The sequence below is a fragment of the Crotalus tigris genome, unplaced genomic scaffold (genome assembly GCF_016545835.1).
Source record: "Crotalus tigris isolate CLP2741 ecotype Arizona unplaced genomic scaffold, ASM1654583v1 scf7180000024281.4978605, whole genome shotgun sequence".
In the NCBI taxonomy this organism is placed as follows: Eukaryota; Metazoa; Chordata; class Lepidosauria; order Squamata; family Viperidae; genus Crotalus; species Crotalus tigris.
In genome coordinates this window covers 2,913,275-2,937,278 of record NW_024100453.1, presented here as the reverse complement: position 1 = coordinate 2,937,278, position 24,004 = coordinate 2,913,275, and the positions used below count along the sequence as shown (strand labels likewise).

At 36.6% G+C, this 24,004-nt stretch overlaps 1 long non-coding RNA gene across 1 annotated transcript in view; it reads right to left on the bottom strand.

Moving 5' to 3' along the window:
• Positions 1-4,169: 4,169 nt before the first annotated feature.
• LOC120299169 overlaps positions 4,170-24,004 on the bottom strand; it is a 61,422-nt gene continuing 41,587 nt past the window's right edge. Inside the window, exons 3-4 of the long non-coding RNA XR_005554356.1 lie at positions 23,827-23,968; positions 4,170-4,373 (exon numbers count right to left, since the gene is read on the bottom strand). This is a non-coding gene — a long non-coding RNA (uncharacterized LOC120299169). The remainder of the gene's footprint in view (positions 4,374-23,826; positions 23,969-24,004) is intronic.

Genomic DNA, 24,004 nt, shown 5'->3' with positions numbered 1-24,004 from the left:
TCTTATATCTGCATCTGTATAAATTCTCCAAAGTATGTCTATAGCTGCTTAGCTGCTAGAGAAGTTTTGTTCAAAACTTTGATATAACATAAGAAAAACAGGAGTGCTGATAAATTGTTTTCTACTTTTATGTATTCCCTTTGACAGTGTATCTTAATTTAATTAATCAAATATATGATAAGCCAGGCTGGCATGTTACAATTTATTTTTCTTGTATTCTCTGTAATGAAGAAAGCAGGAAAATATCCTGAAAAAATGAAGAGGGGATGGGTTGGATATGTCTTTGCTTCACCTATTCCAAACAATTTGTGTTTTTTCATCTGTTCCCAATTAATGTGAAAGAAGTTCCAAATATGAATGGAAGCTTCTTGTTTATACAAATCTTGAAACTGGGTACCAAAAGCCAATTGGCACGCTTTAGCTTGTAGTATTATTGGAATGAAATAAAATACTATTGAAATTATCAGAAATAATATTTAGAATCAGAACTGATAAGTTAAGTCTCATACGTTTCATTATTTCTAAGAAACCATGCTCCATGTTTTACCATTAAATACTGAACAGCTGATATATATTTCTACATAAGAGTGGGAAGCTCAAACCCTATTAATATGATTACAGGAAAGCAATTAATTCAATATAGTGAAGCAAGTAGTGCCGTTTCATATGACATCAGGCACATAAAAATGATTGGGAACTTCCTTTTTTTTTTTTTTTTTGATTAAGCACTAAGAATGGTATTTGGAAAGAAGCATTATTTGAATGAGAATGAGAAGACCTAAACATTAGTGCATTATTTATTTTTTACTGCACCATTTCTAACTCTGTCTTAGAAAACAATCCTTTGCCCAGAACACAGATCATCAGGAGCACTGTGAGAGTTAAATAGCAACTGGAGACTTCTCTGCAAACGTATAGGACAAGTGGAAAGAATTGACCCTTTCTTTGGCATCCTACTTCTGACCGAGTTCTCCATCAGGGAATGGGGTTCCCTGATGACATTTGCTGAGGAAAGGAAAGTGAGAGCTTATTGTTCTTACACACACAGAGAGAGAGAGAGACACACAGGGTCATCACATAAACCTTTTCACAGATTTAGGCAAATCTTCTATCTGAGTTCCTTGTAATGTAGGCTGATAGGCACATGAGACAAATGTTTGAAGCAGCAGATTTTGAGTGTCACAAAAAAGACCAGCAATTCTTATGTTTTTAATGGATTATTGACCTTTCCTGCCAAGAAATAGGAAAAGCCCTTGTGCAATATTGTAATTCAGATGCCAAAATAATCACTTGACTGGCATAGAGTGCAGGGCATTTTGGTGGAGGTGGAGAGAGATGCCATTTTCTCTTCAGCCTTAAGGAACAAACTGTCTTAGATCAGACTTGTAGCCTTGTCATTCATGCCCTATTAAATTGTGTGTTAAAAAAGAAAATGACCCTGATGAAGTTTGAGAGCTGCCTTAGGATGATAGGTTTCTTAATCTGAGATTATGGCATATCCCATTCTGAATTGCAATCAGATTTCTCTGTCATACAAGATCCTGTATGATATGATTCCTTTGCTTTTTACTAGATTGGCTTCTCCATAAGCTTAGTGTTCAGCCTTATTAACTATAGTCAATTTATCTCTTTCATAAGAGAAAATCTAAATTTCAGCTTTAGTCAAAATTGCTCTTGAAAATAACTAGGCTTGTTCCACTGCAAACCAATGTCCCCCACCCCCTCATTTCAAGACAATTAGGACCCTCACTGCACAACCACAATTCCCACAATAAAGATTCTGAGTCCACAACAATGAAGTCCTTAGGAAATAAAAAAATGGCTGTATATGTGCTGGAATGCAGCATTTTATAGAATTAAAGAATCCCCAATAAGCATAAAAGGAAACCTCTTACTAAAAATTTTCATAAGAACTTAATATCTTCCCCCATGAGCTATATATCAAGACTCTCTTTTGGAAAACAAGAATATACATTGAAGCAAAGGGGAAGCCTGAGCTGCTGCAGCTAATGGAAACCGCATTCCATGTGGTCCATTTGTATTGGATAATTACCTTATTGAATGGCAATTATAAAAATCATAATTGAACATGTTGGAAGACTGGTTTTTAGTTTCCTTAAGGAGCACATGATTGGTTGAAATCCAACACAGCACACTTATTGATAAGTGAGAATACACATCAGTATTCTTCCCCTGTAGATGCTACTTGATCCTTTACAATGTGTGTTCTTTTAGAGGTGACTCACCCTGCTCTCTGTGGCATGGAAAAGCCTGCTAATTGTTTTTAAAATGTGGTAGCCTTTAACTTAAGACATAGTTCAACTACAGAAAATTTTTACATTTATTTTTAGCTTTCCAAATGCATAATGTTTTTCTTCTGCTGATAGAAATAATATACAATACCTCACTGATGATTTTTGTGACGACACACTCAGGGGCTGGGATCTGTTGTTGTTGTTATTGGCTACTTTAGGTTGTTGAAAGCACCCAGCTCTCCTCCATTCTCTGAGCACTGTTCTCCATAGCCATTTTGGCTTAGGCTGCAGGGAGACTGGCCAGGACGCTTGTGCCAAGGCATCTTGCTCATGGCAATGTTCAGAACATTTGTTAGATGCTATGTAGACTGCTAGTACATAGAAGTTCCTTCTCTCTGAAAGAGCAACAGATCTATGCTGTTAGGAAACAAAGTTAGGGAAATAGGAGTGATGCCTCTCACTCATTCTTTTGTTGTTGTCATTTTTGTACCTTCAGGTCAATGCTGACTTCTGGCAGTTACCTAGACTAGTCCCAGAAAAGTATGTGCATGTGGGGGGGGGGTAGAAATGGTTTAGCATCTTCACAGCCTTGAGAGAATGATTGGTCCAAAGTCACCCAACTAGTTTCATACCTAAGGTATGACTAGAACTCAGAGTCCTTTGGTGTCTAGCCTTGACACCAACAGAGCCCCATTTCATCACTTTACTGTTAGTTTATTAATTATCTTGCTTGCTGTTTATATTTATTTACTTTTTGGATGTTTTACTGTTTGAATGTTTTTAATTGTTTTATAATTTTAGAATTGTAAGCTGCCCAGAGTCACTTGGTTGAGTTTGATGGCTATAGAAATTGAATGGATGAATGGCTGACTGAAAATAACTTGAAACTCTCCAGTTTTTGGAGAGAAAAACACTTTCTCATCCCCCATTCTTGTCTTCTTCCCTTTCTCTTGTTCTGTGTGGGCATATGCATGTGGGCATCTTAACCAGTTTTTGCACAGGTAGCACTCCATCTTCAGTAATTTCTGATTATCAGCAAACAATCCTGCTGAATCTCTTCTCCAATTCAGCTGCCTCTCCTCACCTTTCAGTCATTTTTTAATTATTCTTTAACACACCTTTCATGCTGGCCCAGAATAGAACTATCCCAGAAGTGCTCTAAATGTAGTCCCAAAATGAGCCTATCAGCTGATAGTCAGGCTCCCTTTCAATTTACACATACAAAAATTACACACAGAGAGCTTCTGCCTCCTGATGCAATAATGAATTCTTCCGAGCAGTTTTGCAGTCCCCTCCTGCTTCCTTTGGCCCATATTATTAAGTCTTTTAGCTGCCCCTCTAGTTTTCAAGCACTGAGAAGGGCCCAGAGGTATCTTTTCAAATAAATAAATGGTGCAGGGGATTGATCAGCCTCCTATCTTTTGATGGAACAAATGCTGACTTTGTTGTACCAATACAGGGCAGCTACCAATATGAACCACAAAAGATATGTGGTCAATCACACTTTCCCCTTTGAACCAAGTATTCCAAGCAACATTGGAAGAAATGAGGGGGGTCTCTTTTCCCCACTTTTTCTGGCCCCATTTAAGAAAAACATATTGTTTACACTTACAATTGGGAGGGGAGAGAAGATGGGGAAATAGTTTGTGGATAATATTAAATGAACTATTAAATGATAAATGTTACTATATACCAGATTTGATTTTTGTTATCAGTTAGGCAGAAAGGGGGAGAAGTAGAATGAAGAATTAAGGGTAGTTATTTTTAGAAGAGCTTCCTCTCCTCTCCATTTTCGACCCATCTTCCTATTTACTTTTTAAAGCCTAAGAAGTCTAACTTAAAAGGGAAAAAAAAGTGACTCTTGTTTCTATCCAAAAAGGTTTTGTGTGATGGCAAAAAAAATCCACACAGGAATATTCTATTTGCTTTTATTAATTAATGGTTCAGTTTCATAGCAATCAAAAATTCATGAATATTGTACAGATACAGGCAGGAAAAAATATGCAAGGCACGCAAAATGAGTGCCTAAACTCACTGATGAATACATGTTGTTGTTGTTAATTGCGAAGTCGTGTCCGACCCATCGCGACTCCATGGACAACGTTCCTCCAGGTCTTCCTGTCCTCAATATGAATATATATTGACAGGATAAAAAGAAATAAGATATTGAACTATCACAGTTGTTTCATGCAAAAAGTATCAGTCCTATAAGATAGATCAGTCCAGGAAATCAATGTGACAGAGGTCTAAGACTAATTTTACAGTAATAGTTATAGTAAGTAACAAAATCTTGCATATTTGAATAGGTTTTTCTCCTCCCTCCTTTTATCATTGAATGAATTAGGGAGGGGCTTGTCTCAGATATTTTCTCACATTAGTTTCATGGAAAAGCCTGAAACCACACTTGTCTCTTCTCTGCCTTAGTATCAGTTCTTCCTCCTGTCCCCCAAGGCCCTTCCCTATATCCCTAGAATGAAAAACATTTAATGGTGATGATGATGATGATGATAGAAGGGACCTTGGAGGTCATCTAGTCCAACCTCCTGCTCAAGTAGGAAACCCTAAATCATTTCAGACAAATGGCTGTCCAGTCTCTTCTTAAAAACTTCCAGTATTGGAGCATTCACAGCTTCTGGAAGCAGGTTGTTCCACTGATTAATTGTTCTAACTGTCAGAAAATTTCTCCTTAGTTCTAGGTTGTTCCGTTGCTTCTTGTCTTGCTTTGGAGAATAGTTTGACTCCCTCTTCTTTGTGGCAGTCCCTGAGATATTGGAACACTGCTATCATGTCACCCCTCGTCCTTCTCTTTAGACTAGACATACCCAATTCCAGCAACCATTCCTTATATGTTCACTAACACTACCATGCCCTGTGCCCGCCACCTGTTTTTCTGGCTCCTTTTAAACAAAAGGTGCCTCTTTCACAGTTCCAATCTATATTAAGAATAGCAATTAATGGTATTTGACATTTGGTGGGAGGAAAAGACAGAGAACCCATCAACTGGTTTTCTTAATTTGTCCCATAGTAAATAGTAAGGATATTAGTTGCTAGCCTCACCCAATTAGAATAGCACTTGGCAGAGCATTTTACCATATACAGCATAGTCTTCTGTTGATTCATAAATTGGAAGCGTTCACATTAATATGACTATGAAGAAGAGCTCTTACAGTATACCAAAGGGTTAAAGAATTTTTTCCCCTATTTATTGAAAAGAAATTATTCAGAATCAATGATTCTATACAGCAGTGTAGAGTGGAGAAAGCAGAGCACCATGTCATCCTGGAAGCTGTTTTGTTTTCCTATATCTGAAAGTGCTCGTAATAAATCATAATTAGACAGGAGCTGGACTAATAGACTGTAATGTAGAACCACGGAAAGCTGAACATATAAATGAGCTAAAAGCTGAGGTAGAAATTGATGTAGGAGATTCAAGCTTTCTACTGTTTTCTTCTACTTTGGCAAGTTGGAAAGTTACAGAAATTCAGTTATGGTTCAAAATTGCAATATCGCTATTAAACTCTCATTTCAACATTTCCGCATTGTTCTCATGTCTGTGCTAAGACCCAGCTTGTAGTTAATTTTCTTATTTGCACTATAATTGCAACACCAACCTGTCTGGTACTTTTTTTGCATCTCATTACAGCAGGTGATATCATATGCAGAAACTCAGTTTTGTGCTTTTGGAATGGATAAAATATCTCAAAGGGGTCAAAAATAAAGGGCAAGAGTTCAACACAAGCAGAATACAAATGTATTTGATTTTTTAATCCAATTCAACATTGATTCAAGTAACTATATTATATTGAGGACTACATAAAATGGGGACAAGATGTACATTATTGATTTGACTTCAAATCAATAGTATTTGCCATGAATTGGTCTATGATGCCTAGATTAAAAAAAGACAACAGCAGCAACAATAAATCAATCATATTATTTGCATTATTTCAATTTTTTACTCATTACAAAGTCAAACTAATTAACCTAGGATATAATTCTCATGGAAAGTGTTTAACTTAGACTAATGTGAGCTTACCTGTTTTAGGTATAGCTCTATTGTTTAGATATAGCAATCTGGCAAAGCATAATAAATTATTTTTGTTCTCCTGAGACTTCTAAATCCAGAATGTTAAGTACCTGTCAAGTTACAATTTATTGCTAAATGTCTTTTGGGAACAATTGTTGCAAGAAAGCTTTCGCTTGACCATTGAAACGGAAGATTAATAATTAAAACCTGTCTATTAAAAAAGTGTTAGGTTCATGTAGGGAAGAACACTTATTTTTTTTTATGAGATGGAGCAGTGACTTCACATTGTTTTCTGTTTGCACTATTCATCACTTCTAAATGCTGAGCAGTACACAATCCCAGCATGCATCGCACACCAGGGGACATTCCTGGCATGACAGCTGCCATGTCTGCAGCTGCACTGGAGGGAAAAGAGGACTGAGATTCGGTGCTTGGTCTCTGAAGCAAGCTGCACTTGAGCTGTCACTCTTGCTTTCCAGGAATATAAATAGGCAGATGGGCTTTTTTTTATTGTAATGAATGCTCAGCAAGTGCAACACAGGCCACGAGAGGGGCAACCATAGGGAGCAGGCCAGGACCAACAGCACTCTTGCCTAGGATTGTCATCACTGTCAATGCCACTCATGTGACAAATGAACCCAGACTTGGGGAGGGAGAGGGGAGGAGGAAGAAGGTGAACCTGTCTCAGATCTGGTGATGGGTGATGCTACAATAGCTGAGAAGTCCTTACAGGTTGAAAAAGAATTAAGGCAGAATAAAAAAAGAGGTGATGGGGATGATCAAAAGACTCTCTTCTATAAATATCCTGTCCTCCCTAGCTATGTGTGCCAGGAATCTTATGAAAGTTATAATCCAATATATCTAAACAGTCTAAAAATGGCTTTCACTATTTTATGCTAAGCAATCTTAGACCTTTCAATTCACAAAAGAACAGGCAAACGCACAAGAATGGGCAAATTTCCAGAACTCTTATCAGATAAGATGCTCTTTTTTTATTGAAAAATTTTTAAGTTTTACAAAACAATTCCCTTCCCCAAACCCCCCTGACCCTCCCATACACTCCCCAACCTCCCCAATCCTCCCATGCCCTCCCCCAACCTTCCCAGAGCTGGATACAGGCTTAATTAAAATTTTTCAGAAAATCTTAAAACACATATAAATCCTAAACAAATCTAAATACATTAATTAAACAAGTTATAAAATAATTAACAATAGTAAATTTTAAGTGTAAGTTATTGAAAAACTAAATAATATATATATAAACAGATTATAATATACGCTAAACATTTTCTAATGTCATAGTTATATTATTATCCATCATTCTTTATAAACTCCCTCAAAAACACAAATGTAAACATTACTTAAAACATTAAAATTCCCTTATACATATTTAAAACAAGATGTTCCTTTAAATACTCCTTCGATATCTATACATACAATATGAAATCTAATCTCTCCCTCTTTCTTTATCCTAAAACACAAAAATAAACATATAAACATTCGTTATACCATTAAAACAAAATACTCTTTTGAATACTCCTTAAATTGCTAGACTTAAACTTCTTATCTAAAATTTTCATACCTTCTCTCCTCTTTTCCAATAACCAATTCCATCCACAATAAACTATAATCTATCAATAGAATATCATAGTTATATTTATCCATCATTCTTTATAAACTCCCTCAAAAACACAAATGTAAAAACATTAAAATTCCCTTATACATATTTAAAGCAAAATGTTCCTTTAAATACTCCTTAGATATCTGTGCATACAATATAAAATCTAATCTCTCCCTCTTTCTTTATCCTAAAACACAAAAATAAACATATAAGCATTCATTATACCATTAAAACAAAATACTCTTTTGAATACTACTTAAACTGCTAAACTTAAACTTCTTATCTAAAATTTTCATACAATCTCCATAATCTTCTCTCCTCTTTACCAATAACCAATTCCATCCACAATAAACTATAATCTATCAATAACCTAAAAACAATCTATACATTCCTTATCAATCTCTCTTATCCAAAAACCTCAAAAGAAGTGCTTTGAAATCTGCTCTTAAAGGTTGCTCCAAAAAGTTTACAAATCTTGCTTCTCCCGCAGACTCAGAAACCAATACTTGTGAGGCTTCCTTAACCTCTTTGTTCTGTTGCTCCTTTTCTTTACGTTTATGTGTTGTACGAGTTGTCCTCTGCTCCTTCATCTCGACTTGTTGAGGCCCCTCGAACTGAGGTTTTCCATTTTTCATGAATGTAGGCTCTTCAGGCTGCAATTCTACCCTTGAAGGTTGCTCCAAAAAGTTTATAAATCTTGCTTCTCCCACAGACTCAGAAACCAATACTTGTGAGGCTTCCTTAACCTCCTTCTTCTGTTGCTCCTTTTCTTTACATTTATATGTTACACGAGTTATCCTCTGCTCCTTCATCTCAACTTGTTGAGGCCCCTCCCCATTTTTCATAAATATAGGCTCTTCAGACTGCAATTCTACCTTCTTCTCTTCCAAAGCTTTGAACATAATGGATGGCGATAAACATACCCCCAGGACCGAAGTGTAAAACTCTTTTGCTTTAAAAACTGTATTAAGTCTATAACATGTCCCCAGGTAATTCACCACCATTCCAGTCGGAGCATCCCATCTGAACAACATTCGCCTCTTTTTAAGTTCATCTGCTAAAAAAGCAAACTCCTTTCTTCTTCTTAAAATTTTAGATGGGATCTCCTTTAGAATTATAACATCTTGTGAAGCAATTTGAAACCTCTTCTTATAAAAAGCTTGTATAATTTCGTTGCGCAGGGATCTTTTCCCAAAATAAATTACCACATCTCTTGGCAAATTCCTTTGCTCTGCCACCACAGAATTAACTCTAAATGTTTTTTTCAATTTCACTAAGTATTTCCTCTTTTTCTCTATTCAAAATCACAGCAAAGTCATTTGCAACCATCTCCCTCAGATCTCCTTGCAAAGATTCTCTTAAGCCTCTAATTCTTAAAGCATATTCCATTTGTCTATATTGAAGCATAAGAATCTCATCTTGAAAATTTTCCATCTCTTTTTCCATACTTTCAAATTTTCCCTCCATCAATTCCACTTTTTCCTCAACCTCTTCTACACGAGAATTCAACTTTTCAAGAACAGAGGCAACTCCTTTTAAAGCCAAAACTATCTCTTGTCTCAAAATCCTATTATTTTCCTCTGAAATCTCTTTCATTTCTTCCCTAATTTGAGATATAGCATTTCCCATTATGTCTTGCAAATCCTTCACCGTTATTAAGTGTGCCAAAGAAGAGGGTGAAGCTATTGATTTAGGTTGTTGGGCTGATGATAACACCGAAGAAGAAACCACCTTAGGAGCTGTAGGAATTGCTGAACGCTTTGAAGCCATCTTAAAAAATCTTTACTCCTTCTTAAAAATTACCCCCCAAAAAAAAAGAGAAAGAAAAAGTTAAACAAAAGAAAAAGAAAGATTAACTCCAAAAAATCCTTCAAAAGGAAATCATTATAATAGAAAGAAAAAAGGTTAAAAAAAGAAAAGGGGAAGAGAAAAAAAATGATTAAATAGAAAAAATCCATTCCATTTTTTTAAAGTACAAAAGACGAAACAAAAAAAATCCTTCAAAAAATAAAAAAGTTAAACAAAAATAATAATCCTCCTAAAATCCAAACCCAACATCAAAAAAAATCATTATAAATAAACAAGTCCATTCCATTCCGTTCCAGTCATTAAAAAAAAAAAATACCAAAAAGCCTGCCGATCGCCATTTTACTTTCTCTTTCAACAAGAGAGAAAACAAAAAAAGGGAATAAAAATAAATAGAGAAAACCTTCAAAGAATAAAAAGAATTAAACAGGAGAAATAATCCTCCTAAAATCCAAACCCGAGCAGGGGGTTGGACTAGATGACCTCCAAGGTCCCTTCCAACTTTACTATTATTATTATTATTATTATTATTATAATCCAATACACATTCCAGTCAAGAAAAAAAAACACCAAAAAGCCTGCCGATCGCCATTTTACTTTCCCTTTCAACAAAAGCAAAAAGCAAAAAGAGGGAATAAAAGTAAATCTTTAAACTTAAAATCCAAATAAGATCAGAGAAAGCAAAAGCAAAATCCTCTACTCAGCTCTGTCTGCTTCTAAGAAAAACTCACCAGATCATTTTAATCGCGGAGGTGGTTGCAGCGGCTTGTTTTGTCCCTAGAGACAAAAGCAGCCGGAAAGCGGAGACAGTCTGAACTCCGTGGAAGCACTCTTTTCACCCCCCCAAAAAAAAGCCTTGGGGGTGCATAAGAGGCTCTACCACTATTCAGACAATCCTCTTCCCCCTCCCTTTGCCCGGGAGGGGGATTTTGAACCGCTGAACTGATGTCCGCTGTTCATAGCGATTCAAACACTTACCCAGGAGGACGGCTACAAAGTAGCCGCCATCGCGCACGCAGATCCACCCGAAGCTAGATAAGATGCTTTTTGTAATAACTTGGCTTAAGAAAACGTTTGAGGAACGTGAAAGCTTGGCAACATTTTGGCTGATATTGCCCAACTCTGGATTTTGAATGATGTGTGAAGGTCTCTTTATCTAGTGCAAATCACATAATTTTATTATTTAACTATCACCTTTTCTGCTACACAAACAGACTCATAAATTAGGATACTACAATTGGCCTACTCATATTAGCCTCTTCAGTCCTAAAGTTCTCTGGTACTTGTCCAAGTCTAGATGGATATAAATGGCAGGGACTACTCCCTGGGAATCCTCAATTGTAAGAAGTGCTCAATAGGTATCAATAGGCTTTGGAAGCACCAACTCTTCTTAGCCTGTATTCCTCACTACTCTTTCAACTTTCTTACCATAATTATTTTATCATTCTTCATTAATATTTGTTCTGAACTGAAAGAATCTTCATTAGTACTTCTACCATAATGTCAGATTATCCACTTCACCTAGTCCTTGCTGTAAGACAATAGCAATGGTATGGAATAATATGGGCTCAAATAACTTTTAAACTGATAATTCCATTACTATTGCTTGGTAGTTTCAATAAAGGTTATCTTATTTTATCTTATCTTATTTTCTATCTTTTCTAATTTTGGTAATAATGTAATTTTATTGCTAATTTCCTTTGACTGTAAGCCATTAGAGAGATACAGGCCCACCTTGTTCTCATAATAACATCCTTGATATAATTTAGGCTAAAGAGCCACAGTCCACATTCTGTGATTTATGCAAAAAAATCCAATCCCACTTCACTGGACATTTATCTTGTCAAATTATGCTTCTTCTACTTCCAATTTATCATAATTTATTCATTTCGTGTCTAGTACCTCATTTTTCTGATCTTGTATTGGCTTGTTTTCTTCTCAATTAACATCTCCTGAATTTGAATCTCTTGATGCATTAACAAGAGTTGTTAACTTTACCAGTTTCAGCCTACAAGAAACAAATCTTAAAAAGATATCCTTGTCCATGGTAATTTCCAGTTCTATGGAGCATTGGGACCCATGTTTGTAAATGAGAACACAAATACAAAAAGGACAATAGGGATTCCTTTCATACAGCCCTTAGTTATTTCTTTGCATTCCTGCAATAGGTCAAGCAGTTATATGAAATCTAATTTCCACTCAAGCAAAGTCCCCTATACATTTTATGTGATTTTCTACTATCATGGTTACCGCTCTTCAGAAAGTGCTCTCCAAGCAAACAGCAGAAATTAGCAGGTGACTTCCTAGGGCAGTGGTTCTCAACCTGTGGGTCGGGACCCCATTTGGGGTCAAACGACCATTTCATGGGGGTCGCCAAAAAAGGCTGTCCGCCATTTTTTCCCCCTTTTCTTTGGCCACGCCCCTGGCACCTGGTGATGTATAAGTGGTTGGGGGTCACCACAACATGGGGAACTGTATTATGGGGTCGCAGCATTAGAAAGGTTGAGAACCACTGTCCTAGGGTTACCTATCAATTAACAGATTGCTTACTTAAGCCCCCCTCAATCTAGTGCCTCTAACTACATTGTAGCTACTCTGTAGAATTGCATTGTTATCCTCACATAAATCACTAAAGGACACCTGATTAGTAAAGGATGATTAGCTTATAAATTGGCTTCAGCAGTATATGAATATCTACTGAACTAAGCAAGTAGTCATGAGTTGCCTCCATATTGTCAGAAGGGATAGATCTGTGTAATCTACACACATGAACTCCAGGGATTTAATGAGGAAATGTGATTAAAAGGCTTAGGAAAGCTCAGCATTCCCACAGCTGCTAATATTTTTATAGGAAATTACAAACAGATTGCTATAGATTTTAGAGACATGTTGATGGATCACCAGTTCATTATACTGAATTAAAGGAGATAGCATTTTGACTGAGATGTTGGGTTTATTTGTCCATATTTCAGCTATATGCATTAGCCACAGATGACCAAAGAGAATCAAAGGCTGTCTACTGACAGATACGGCTCTTTTTCCTCCACTTTGTTATGAGCCTGTATCAATGTCAATAGATAAGCAATATTTAAATCCTAGGAAAGGAATAAGTCATTTTATTTTCTGAATACATTTTAGCATAACTGTCACATTCAATCAAACTGAAGAATAGTAGTTCTAGGGGAAAAAATCATATTGCTCAACAGACAGTATGTTTTTATACTTCAGTGCAGTATTATCCCTCACAACAAAACTTTCAGAGTTAGGAGATTCTCTGCTATCCAAGAACTCAGGAATGTGCAGGGATCCTAGAAGGTGCAGATGATGAAACAGCAGAAGAGATACCTAGGATGCTGCTGGAGGAAAATGAACAAATCCAATCAAGCTTTTTATAAGGGTAAGAGCTTTTTATAAGGACTATCTTGAGGTGGTAAGGTTAATAAAATGAGTTATTTTTCTGCCCTTATTGCATCTATGGAGATCTCACCAGTAGTCTGTTTAGAGGGACCCCTCTCTCCTACTGTTCTCAGTAAACAGCTGGGGGGAATACCATCAGGCCTTCTGTAAGGATTACCCCTGACAGCTTTTAAATAAAGTTACTCAAATTCATTTGGAGTTGGGATCTGGCAGTACAGATCCTGTGCAATTGCCTAAGACATCATTTTGCCTCTGAAGAGTTTGAACCTATTGGCCCTGATTGGTATAATTTCAGCACTGTAAGCTTGGCCACCTGTTTTAGATCCCTGTCCCTCTTGGTTGATTAAATTCTCTTGGAAGGTGACAGGTGGGAGGATTTATGCAATGGGTGACTGCCCCTTCCTTAAGGGGCCATCACTGGATCCCACAGTGGAGGGTCTGGAGGGCCAGAGTCATGGAAGAAGCAGATTATTTGGACCCCTTCCAGTCAGGATTCATGTCTGGACATAGTACTGAGATAATACTGATCTCACAGGTTGATGATCTTTGGCAGGCTCAGGATTACGCAGGTTCTCCTTGATCTCTCTGCAGTCTTCAATATCATTAATTATGGCATTCTTCTGGGCCAGTTTAGGGAGTTGGGAGTGGGAGGCATGGTGCTACAATGGTTCTCCTTTCTCCAGGGCCAGTTCCAGTGGCCATTAGTTAGAGGGAGGGAGATCAAGCCTGAAGTCTCTGCTTTGTGGGATGCTATTTGGATTACTGTGATATAAGATGTTCTTGAAAGGCATTTGGAAGCTGTAGCTGATCCAAAATGTAGCAGCAGGGACCATTTTTGATGTTTCATATTTTTACCAGCACAACACTACTTTTACAGAAATTGCACTGACTTCCAGATGTGATTCAAAATATTGGTTGCCACATACGTATAAAGCCTGCCTGGCAAAGGACCAGGCTCTTTGAAAATCATCTATTCCAATAAATGATCCTTCATCTATATGTCCAAAGTAGACCAGACAGGAAGCATGACAAAGTAAACTAATTCTACTTTAATGTAAGGCTAAAAGAATCTTGCAAATCTAAAAGTAAAATCTTCTGTTGTCTCTTCTTACCATATGATACATTGGGGCACATTCTTTCTAAGTTTCTTTAGCCATTATTCAGCTGTGCCTCCCCCCTCTTTTATCTAATCATTCCCCAGGCAGCATCTCTTCTCCTTACCTCCCAAGGTCATTACTACATACATTACATATATCATCAATTACTGCTTAACTATGGTAATTGGGACCAGCAACTCCATCACTAAGCAAGGTGATGTTCAACCTGCAGATCAAACATGCCTGCACTCTTTTATGAAATCTGTCCTTACCATTGACTGGATAAATAATTAAACTTTATAAAACTGATGAGACAGAAAACAACAGGAGAAAGCAATGATCCATATGGGACATAAAATATTCTTTGAACTCTAATGATTAGCTTCAAAGCTTCTAGTTTTTGAAAAGCAGCCCTGAATGCTTTCACTATAATTCAAACCTCTATAATTTTTGTCCCATTGGAGGGGAGCTGAAAATGAAAAAGCCACAATTTTAAAGCAACAAACATACAAACAAAAAAAATCTCTCTAGAGCTATATTTCCAGCATCAAACTAAATATATCTGTTTTGGTACAATAAATGACAGATGGTCAGAGTTCTATTATCCAAACACTTATTCATTGGCATCTAGATATCTGATGCCAAAACATTGCAAATATAAGTACAAGGATGATAGTACTGTTTCACATTCTCTAAATTCCAGGCACACTGCCAACTTCCAAAGGATTTCTGATGAATTCAAAGCAGGAATTCTTAACTTTAAAGGATGAGGAAGTATAAATCGGAGATGTTAACACCATAGACTAAGAAACCAGCCTAATAGAAGATGATGAAACATACTGCTATGTCTTGAACATTCAAAGATACAGTACTAACCATATAGTGTGGTATTATTAAATTGCAGCCATATCTGGGAGAGACATAATTACTTGCTGCTGTTATATTAATGATTTTTATGAGCACATATGGGGACACTAATTCAAAGCTTATAGATTGAACACTGTGGGCATCTAGCTTCATTAGCAACATAGTACAGTATCTTTTCCCCACTCTGATACTCCTCAGTTGTGTTGAAATTACAATTCCCAGTGTTTTCAGCCAACTGGGCCTTACATAAAACCTAATTGATTAATATGACCTATAACATAACTCACATTCAAAACTTATTGCAGTTTAGCAATTTGTATAAAAGCAACCTCAACATGTCTGGAAGTTGAGAAAGGTTGCTATGGTCACAATACTTCCAACTGCATTCATCAGAAAATCTACTGTGTACTTTCAGAAACTGGGTTTAGCACATAACATGTACATGGCTATTTACAGAGATAAGCATTTCCAGAGTGTTCTCTTTTACATTTCAAGGCTTCTGGCAGCCTGGAGTTGGATTCAAATCTCTCTCATATACCATCTTCTGAAAAATAATAATTCTGTGCTAAGAAACACAAGAGGAACAAAAAGGCATCCATACAGATGGCATGGTGAGAGCTGTCAAGATAGCAATCTGACTATGGAAGAATTATAGTACAAAAGATGTTGAGCTTAAAATTATTCTAGTATACCAATAAGACAGTGATTTCAGGATCTCCTTCAGCATTGCCATATGCAGGTTAAAACAGGTTGATGTTTGTTTCAAAGAAATAAACAGATTTCAGCCTGATCAGTAGCAATAGTGACGAGTCTTTGAGACATGTAAGAAATCCAAATGATCATGCTATTTAAAAGCTAGTTCCTGCTACTTCTACATGCTGTTTCTAATGCACTCAGGAAAGCCATTTGATAATGCATTGAGGAAAGCCACTATCAGAATTCACACTTAGCTTGTTGTAGTCAGAATAGCATGACCATTTTAAAATTAAAGTCTGATAATTTTCAGATAGGATAGTCAAAAAGAGAAATGTGGATTAAGAGACATGTACTGTAGGTATCTAGAAAGGCAGGTATATGTGTGGCGTGTAAGTGTAAAACTGAGATCCCAGCCATCAACCACATTTCATTCATTCATGATGTATTATTTATTAATGGCAAATTTCTAAACAAAACTCATTAGTAACTCATTAGTACCCACAAGATGATCTGCTAACTTCCTATTTTTCTTAGACCTCATTCACTCATACACTCAAAGCCTTTTACAGCTGGCTTTGGTAGATGAAAGATGTATTTGTTCTTTATTGAGAGCAGAATGAGAGAGGAGAGTCCCAGAGAATGTGGAGGGGGGAAAAAAGATGAACTTATGGATAAAGGAACAAATTGGTGTGGGTATAATCTACTCTACTTCAACCCATTTAGATAATGTCATCTCAGAGTGCTTATTTGGTTTTTCAGTTGCGCAGCATTTTTTGAATACAGTCTTCTTGAAATAGCAATAATAAACTGTAACAGGTGGACTAACAGCTTAAAACCAGAGGGCGGGGCAAGACTGATGACTGAGCCTGCATTCAGTTCACTGGTATGCGCATCTATGATCTCGCTTGTGAAGCCAGTCTTGTGCAGTAGTTGAAGAATTTGCTGTGAGCACTGGATGTATTTGGCACCCTGTCTGCATTCTTGGAGGCACAAGCCATTTTTTAAAGTGGCACTATTCCTTGAGCAATTATGCCAATGCAATTGTGAAATTTCTTGGGAAATTAAGATAAGGGGAATCGACACTCTTTCAATGGATATAGAAGAATGTTAAAAGATATCAATTAGGGACATAATACACAGGTAGGATACTCCACTGCTGACTAAAATTTACAGTTACTTCAGCAGTAGACAGTGTTGTTTATATATACCCAGCCTTGAGGTCATGGCTGACTACATATTGTGCAGCAGCTTTTTTGGATTTATTTTACCTTAAGGCAGGGGTTCCCAACCAGGGGTGCTCACACCCCCTGGGGATACGAGATGATATTCCAGGGGGTGCAAAAATGTGGGCTTTCTAAATTATAGTGTATACTGCATAATTCGTTGCCATTATTTCAAACTTTTTAAGGGGTGCGAGAATATATCAGAAATGTTCTAGGGGTGCGGGGTATAGAAAAGATTGGGAGCCATTGCCTCAAGGGAAATATATGATAACCTGATCAGGACTGCAAGTAGGGAATAGTTTAAATGATCTCCTTGCCAAATAGATTTTATTTTTAAAAAATCTATTTCTTTTTTAAACTCTAATGACACGAATGGAGTTTTACAAAACAATTGCTGTAAGATAGGGAAAGTCTGGTAGAATTTTGACCAATAGAAGGGTTTGAGGGAAGCATTAAGGTTTTCATTATGCCTACCCCGTCATCTGGATCAAGCCACTATACAGTTACACAAGATTAAATTAGATCTGAAAGGGTGTTTGCATGGATATATTTGGGGTATAATTTAGTTTTTATTTCTGGTTGTTTAATCATCTTTTTTAATTGTATTCATAGTGGATAAGTATTTTTTTTCATGGAAATAATGAAATGTGCAGAGGTTCAAATTCAAAGTTATTTCAATGAAAATATATCAATGTAGGCTCTACGGATTGTAACTGACCAATGGCTCTTTAACACTCAAGTTGTCCTGCATTATTGTCCTATAAATGACAGGTTTTTCTCTTGTTTCAGAGAAACTATTCAAAAGGTAGAGCTGCACAGAGCCTGAAACAGGAATTTTAAATACAAGATGCAGATATTCTGCTTTACCATGACACCTCTTTACCAAGAGCTGAGGTGGCGCAGCAGTTAGTGCAGTACTGCAGGCCAATTTAGCTGACTGTGTTCAACAGGTCAGCAGTTCAAATCTCACCAGCTCAAGGCTGACTCAGCCTTCCATCCTTCCGAGGTAGGTAAAATGAGGACCCAGATTGTTGGGGGCAATGTAAATATATATATACATTGCTTACTGGTGTACACCGCTTAGAGAGTGCTTGCACTTAAAGCGGTATATAAGTCTCATAAATAAATAAATAAGCAGAAAAATCAACTTTCCACCATGATTCAGAATTAGCCCTCCCCAATCTATTACCCAAAAGAAGTTTGGGATTATAAACTCCCAAACTGTTGCCCTTTGGTCATGTTAGTTTGAGGATCTGGAAGTAATTTGGGTAAAAGCATATTCTGGGATTGGCTCCTTAACCTAGACAATTTGTTTCTCAGTCACTAGTCACCAAGCTCCCACCCAATCGTGGCAGAAAATTACAAATCTGAAGGTACCAAATACAGTATTTCATTTAACTCTTAGCTGGATTTGGCAAAAGACAGTTCAACTAGATAGGAATATTTATTTCGGATAAAAATATTAAATATCACAAGGTTTTGCCATTATTGTGCAAAAACTCAGATTTATACACACACAATATATATACATGTATGTGGGTGTGTATGAGTATATAGCAATAGTACTTAGACTTATATACTGCTTCACAGTGCTTTACAGCCCTCTGTAATCGATTAACAGTGTCAGCATATTACCCCCAACAATCTGGATCCTGGTTTTACTGACTTTGGAATGATGGAAGGCTGAGCCAACCTCAGAATCGAACTCCTGGAGTGAGCAGTGAGTTAGCCTGCAGTACTGCATTCTAACCACCATGCCACTATGGCTGTACATATATACATACAGCCTTTCACACTGAAGGATCATGTTAGTTTCCTAAGGCAAAGGTCTCCAACCTTTTGGGCATCAGGGACCAGTTCCATGGAGAGAGGTTTTTCCACGGACCGGAGGGTGCATGATTTTGTGTGCTGCCTGCATCCCACAGATGGGGCTTTGCTTGTTTGTGCGACCCAGTTGCTGGCATGCCACAGCCCGGTACTAGTCCACGGACCCCTGTCCTAAGGAAAGCTGAAGTAAAACGTAAGCACAGTCGTGGTCATGTGATTTTCATTAGCAACCAAGTTACCAGGACAAACTGCAATCACTAATCAAGTATTACCCGTACATGATAGAAAATGCACAGGATGTTCGGAGTTCTAGAAAAATTGGGGGCTAATGCACCAGAGAAAATTCAAGAGGTCAATAAAAGACTTCAGACTCAAATTATAAAGAACACAGAACCTGCAGAAAGGAAAAACCAGTGAAGGGGACAACTGCAAACAAAGAGAAACTAAATATAATTAACAGTGGGTCTACTTATGAAACCCATCCTAATGGAAAATATGTCAGAGATAATGTCATCTGGTCCATCTGCACTTCTCATTTACAGAGGTATTTTCACACATTACTGAAAAGCATTAGCCAGCAATCTCTTCACAAATAATGTAACAGCTTCTATTCAGCTTTCCTTTTTACTACATTAGAGGATTTCATTCATTCCTTAGAGAGAGAGAAAAATCTAAGTGGTTGCTATCTTATTAATCGGTTATCAGATATTACACCTGTAAATAAAGTGTGTTTTGTTATCCATGAGTAAGTATTACTCATAATAGGGTCTAAAAATGAATTGGTCAGGATGCTGATGAAATAACATCAAGGGCAAAGCTTCCAGTTCACTTGACTCAATCTCAGATATATCATTTACTAATGTATTGATACTGTCAATCGCTTATTGTGGAAGAACTGAATCCTTATGTAAACTGATCCATGGCTTCGATCTTTGAGAAAGACAAAGTTTAAATGTAGTAGAAAATATAGATGATTAATTGAACTTCAAGTTTTCAGCTTTCTTATCATGAGACTTTCATAGGAAAGCTTGTGAAAGTTTAACGAAGAGAAGGACAAGGGGGGGACATGATAGCAGTATTCCAATATCTCAGGGGCTGCCATAAAGAAGAGGGAATTAAGCTATTTTCCAAAGCACCTGAAGGCAGGACAAGAAGCAACGGGTGGAAACTAATCAAGGAGAGGAGCAACCTAGAACTAAGGAGAAACTTCCTGACAGTGAGAACAATTAATCAGTGGAACAGCCTGCCTCCAGAAGCAGTAAATGCTCCAACACTGGAAGTTTTTAAGAAGAGACTGGACAGCCATTTGTCCGAAATGGTGTAGGGTTTCCTGCCCGAGCAGGGGGTTGGACTAGATGACCTCCAAGGTCCCTTCCAACTTTACTACTATTATTATTATTATTAATGATATGATATGCAGCTTTACCTGGACTTTGAATGGCATGCATGGATCATACCCCAAAGTGGACTGGGAGGGCCAGAAGAAAAAAAAATGATGTTGATTTACATTTAAATTCAAGGAAAATGGATTATTTAATATGGCTACTTCCTATAAATTAAATCATTTCTGTCTTCTATTTTACTTAAAGTTATAATTTAATGGCAATTTTGGGAAATGTGGTAGCCACCAAAGCCTACATGTGTGCTGCATGTAAGTTTGGGTGCCTCCAGCTTTATTTGACAAAGTACATAACTCTTTTTAATCCTTGGAGGAAATGGTCATTCAGCAGATCACTTTCGGTTCCCACTGACTTTTTATGCTAGAATATAAAATCTTGTGAATACTGCATATAATATTATTCCATTTATATTCTAGAGCAGTGGTTCTCAACCTGTGGGTCGGAACTCCATTTGGGGTCGAACGACCATTTCACGGGGGTCGCCAAACAACGCAGTCCGCCATTTTTTCCCCCTTTTCCTTAGCTGTGCTACTCCCTTTTATTCTATTGGCTTTTGAAAGCCAATAGAATAGACTCTCTTGAATATAGTCTAATTCTATTGGCTTTCAAAAGCCAATAGGAATTGTCCAGGCTGTCTCTGCCCTGCTGAGCCCGCCAAAAGTCCCATTCTGCAAACGGTGCTGCACCAGTTGAGTAGCCCTCGACTTACGACTGGTTGAGTAGTCCTCGACTTATGACCGGTTGGGGGGGGTCGCAGCATTAAAAAGGTTGAGAACCACTGTTCTAGAGTCAAACACTGAATACTAATTCTGTAAACTGCAATCCCCAAAATATAGAAAGGGCACCAAATTCAAGAAGGCTAAAGCTACGAAGTATGGGATGGAAAGTTCTGAAAACCACAAGATGGTGGCAAAGAGAATATTCTGCCTCTATCTAGTGCCATCTAGTGGCAATCTGGATCTTTCCAACCCAAAGATTCTTTGGTAGCCCCAAAGAATACTTTTTTTAAAATCAATTTTATTTTTGAAGAAAACTATATATACATTGTCCTATGAACTAGATTATTGAATCCTTAAGAGTTACTTATAGGTGATTATAAGTCACACTAAAACCATTTATGAATTAATCCAATGGATTTAAGGAGGAGAAAAAATGCTTATAGTGGCTTTGCCAGGGCAAAGGTACAGTGTAAGAATCCAGCTGTTAATTATATGTTCAAAACATATTCAGGTGATTACTGTCAACTGTGATGATAATACTGCATGACAGCATCCCATCTATCTAAATTAAGGAATATAAACTGCTAGCTAATTATACCTGTGGGGAGTGATTTTTTTACTCATTCAGTCAATCAAAGTCACTGGTACTTTTACTTATATATAAAGAATGACAACTGTGTCAAGTTTGTTGCTATTATTGCTGTTCCTCAGCAACAATAATTTAGGATAAGAATATTGAAGAACTAAGTTTGTAGAAAGTTAAATGCTCTCTAATTTAAATTGTAGTCTTTCTTCCTTTCTTAAAGGAAGACTTTTCAGATGACATAGTTGACAGAATTGGTGGTTTGAAAGGCAATCTGACCCTCTTTTTACAGTAATTGATCTGGGATAACTGATTTTGAAGACCCAATTCCATTTATTTATAAACTCAGAGATGTAATCAGGATACAAATTAATTTGAGTCAATTATCTTTGAGAGGTTAATTCTTTGGTAAGATGTAGAAAACATTCTTTTGAGAGTAAATTTCAGGGGTTCAGACTTCAGAACAATTCATGACAGCTTTTGTCTGTCATCAAAAATAATACATGTAGGACTAACATGGTCATTCCACCAGATGGAAAGAAAACTCAGGATAGAGCCTTGTACTGCTGGAAGCACACTGGGTCTTTTAAAGGAAGCAAATACGGAAGAACTGTCTTGACATTTCATTCATTTTTTAAAAAAGTAAATGCAATTTTTAGCTTCCTTTGGCTTGCAAATAGTTTTATAGTTTTAAAAGACACCATCTTAAAAACTATGTGAAATTGGAAAACTGCATTGACAAAGCAACTTTTAAAACAAGGCATAATTTTAAGGACAGACATATCTTTCTCTCTATAGTTTTGAGATGAAAAAGTACAGTGTCCACTAAGACTAGGGAAAAAAATCCTAACCAGAATAGGAAGAAAGAGTGAAATCTACCTTTTTCAATATTCTTATAGATTTGAGGAAATTGAAAACTTCCTTCTGAATTAGATTACTGTAATATTTATTATTTCTTGCTATATTTATTTCAGTGGGATAGATTAGATATGTGAGCATTAGAATGGGCAAAGATTATGTCTTATTTACATATCAATTAAGATGATCGCCAGTCTCAGTCATGCAACTCTGGGTACTAACAGGAGTTAAAATATAATAAAAGCCTAATGTATATTTTAAAAAAACCAACCATGTCTAGATGACTAACACAGAGTGGCTTTCCTTCTCTTTCATGACAATGAGATACCAGTATTGCAAGTGATATGTGATTTAAGAGTTCTTATCAATGAGAACCTTTCTTTAAAATCTCTGAGAAATCCACAAGGACCAGCAATTTTTATCTTCTGAATATCCAGATAATTCAACTTGTTACTGTTAAGATGGATAATTAGTTCACACTTTGATGGTTATTTTTGTTTTGTTATTTTGTTGTCTGGGACTCCATTCTTCCCTTCAGATTTAGAACAGTGTGGAGGACTAGCACTTAAACTGACATATAAGAGCACTCGGCTAATTGAATAAGTTGACTGTCATTCATATTTGTGAATTAGTTTTGCATATGTCGGAATAGCTACCTCATGTTTCAGAGTTTTCTCCCATCTAGCTCTGCATTTTGGAATTGGCTTTCTCTCAAGCTACATTTTGAGTCTAATTACCTGATAAATATGCCTATAAAAATGCTTCTTTTTTCAGTATCATTTTGAAGCTGGAATAATAATTTGGTGATTGCAGTGGCTGATACTGGTTTAAAATATGCTAGTGCTGGAGTTATTATAATGTTATATTGTGATTCATATTAGTATTGTATTTTATTCTGCTTGCACTCCACTTAGGTGTATACACATACAAAATAAAAATATTACTATTTCTGCTGTTACTATTGCTTCTTCTAATTTTGAATTAGTTAATAGATTTTTATGTATCAGATGTATTTTCTGCAATACATCAAAGATGCATAGGCTATAGAGTTAAGAAAAAAAGATGTCTAAGATTTATAAATCTGTGTATTCAAATCCTGATATAAGTATTGTGGTTTGTAGGCTAACAATAAACTAAACTGACTACAAAAATGTATATGGTTAATTCTTTTTAGCTATGTGATAGAAACATAAACCTACAACCTACAATGACAGAAATAATTATTTAATTCAGAAAGGGTGCAAAATAAAACTGAACAGTATTCAAAGGCATTGAAAAATGATGCATTATTCTAAAACAACTTGGTATAATTTTCTTTCTTGTCCCTGACATCAGTAGATATTGCACACAGCTGTAAGTCATGTGTAGCCCTGGGAGGCATTTGCAAGTGGCTGAAATTCAATTTTGATGGAGCAAACTTCACAACTCACCCACAATTTTCCTCTTCATTTGCAATGTGTTTACTGAATATGCTGCAGAAAATCAATCATAGAGTGTTTCAATGTGGTGCAAATTGGTGGAATCACTTCAGCCATGAAAATACTCTATCATCTTCTATGACCATCATTATTTCTGAAAAAAAAGAAAAGAAAACAGTATTGAAAAGAC